Raw genomic sequence first — 2,455 nt, 5'->3', positions numbered from 1 at the left:
TTGATAACGAGGATTAGTGAATCGTCTTGTTTTTCCGTGTTATACATCTATTCTTCGACTTTAGTTTCTTCTGGAGCTTCCCCAGACATTTTCCTGTACAGAGCAATTTCCTTTTCGTAACTGGTTTGTTCTGACACTTCTTCATTGATATTACGTTTTTTACCATAATCCTTTGGTTTCGAAATATTCTCCATGCGATTTTGCGCCACTGCACGTTTCTCCAGATTTGTTTATTCGAAATAACTTGTGAGAGATTATTCCAAAAAAATTTCCTGCTCTTCCAATAATCTCCTTCCTTCCAATAGTTACTATTTTTTCCAGCATAACCAGATTTTCCGAATAATAAATTATAAAAGAATTGTATCTTCTGCCTCTGCTCCAAACACACCAACAAATTCACATTTTTGACGAACGGTTGTTCCATAAGCCGAGCTTAAAAAAATATTTCCAAACACGTTGGTCTTGTGCGCATCTTTCTTCTACTTGATCTTTCCATCGGATACGTGGCCTTCCCCTTCTGCGTGAACCATTTCTTGGCTCGATTTTATATATACCTTTTTAGTAGGGGCCTAATCCATTCTCATTACATGACCTAGCTAACGTAGTCACTGCAGCTAGTTCCGTTTGACTATGTCGATGTCCGAGAATAGATGGTATAGCTCATGGTTCATTCGACGAGGATATTCAGCGTCGACGAAAATCGCCCCATAGATCTTCTGGAGCAATTTTCTCTCAAACACTCCAAGCGCTACCTCTTCTGCTCGTTCAAGTACCCATGCTTCAGATCTATACAACAGCTCGGGTAATATCAGCGTCTTGTAGAGTATGAGTTTGATCTGGCGAAAGGTGACCTTGCTTTTGAGACCATAGTAGCATCTGTTGGCCAACACTATTCTCCTCTGAATTTCAAAACTGATGTCATTTATTTTATTTATGGCGGTACCAAGGTATATAAAATCATTGACTACATCGAAACTGTAGTTTTCAAGTTCCACAGTTGGTCCGAGTCTACTGGACATCTTGCGCGTTGATACCATCTGCTTGGTCTTTTCGACATTTACTGTCAGATCCACTTTGGCAGACTCCTTCTCAGTATGTTCAAAGGTGACTGTTAACGCTCGCAATGTTCGACCCATTATTTCGATGTCGTTGACGTAGGCGAGTAGCATATGCCTTTGGTGTGCAGAGTGTCATTTCTGTTCACCTTTGCCTCTCGTATGATCTGGAAATCTCATGGAATGTAGGAGTATAAAAATTTTTCATAAAAATTCAAAATTGATTCCGTATTTCATTTTATTAGCGCCAACTGAAATATATTTGAAACGAGGCATGGCCAGACCAGCTGATTATCGATACCTCTCAAATTTGCTGTCAAAATGCATTATTGTGAATTGACTTCCATTATGAAAACGTAAACAAAGTCGAAATTTTTGACATTAGACTTGAGAAAAAAACAGCTGTTTTCCGATTTCGATTGCTATCTTGGTGACCTTATTTATAGATCTTGAAACGAGGCCCGAAATGTATTTGAAACGCCATTATAGTACGTTTACATTTAACCGGATTTCGTTAACCCAGTGGATTTCAATTGTCAATTCCTTTGCATATATGTCAAATAAATCCTCATAAAGTAGGTCAACCCGGTAAAAAGTTTTAATGTATATGCCGTTTTAATAAAAAAAAACTTATCAAATAACTTATTGGGAGGCGAACCCAAACATAGATAAACAATTTCTTTCAAGGTCATTGGCAAGAACTTTGATTTCAATTTCTTTCCAAGTACTTTTTTTGGTTTTTCAAATTTAATAATAATTATATTACCAAGCGGTAATACAAAGCAAATTTTTCCGATCTATCTATTTTGGGGACACACCCTTTTTAAAATTGCTTCGAAAGGGAATAACCCGCTTGAAGACATTAACAACAACAGGAAAATGGAAATGTTCTAATTTTTTTTTATTGGCAAACCCAAATAAAAAAAATAAATTTCCAAAAACATGCCTTGCCCATCCATGCCTTATGGAGCCTACCTCAATTTCAATGTTGTTTTATCAATTTTATCACGCCCCGTAAAAAATACCTTGGTGGACAAGAAAATAAATATTTATTACCCAGCTACGTCAGCGCCAGAAGGAATTCCGTTTGTTCATATCTATCTTCTTTTCTTTGTATTATTTATGACTTATCAAGACTTTATCTTTAAAATATACACTAGCTTGCTAATAAATAGTTCACAAAAAAAAAACTTACAATTTAATTGTAATCTTCAAGTAAAGAAATTAAATTTAGATTAATTTGTTGCTAATAGCTTACTAAGTAATAATAATAATTCTTATTATTGTTGTTATGATTTAGTTGATTTGATTATTTTTATTTTATAATCAACTGGGAGCGTTTTATTAGAAACGAAAAAACAATGAATAACTGATTTTGTATTTAGTCATATCGGAAGATA

Source organism: Musca vetustissima, unplaced genomic scaffold, assembly GCF_032173495.1.
Source record: "Musca vetustissima isolate MV318-11 ecotype Yass unplaced genomic scaffold, APGP_CSIRO_Mvet_v1 utg22071, whole genome shotgun sequence".
NCBI lineage: Eukaryota > Metazoa > Arthropoda > Insecta > Diptera > Muscidae > Musca > Musca vetustissima.
The sequence above is the reverse complement of the archived record's forward strand: the minus strand, read 5'-3'. Positions refer to the sequence as shown.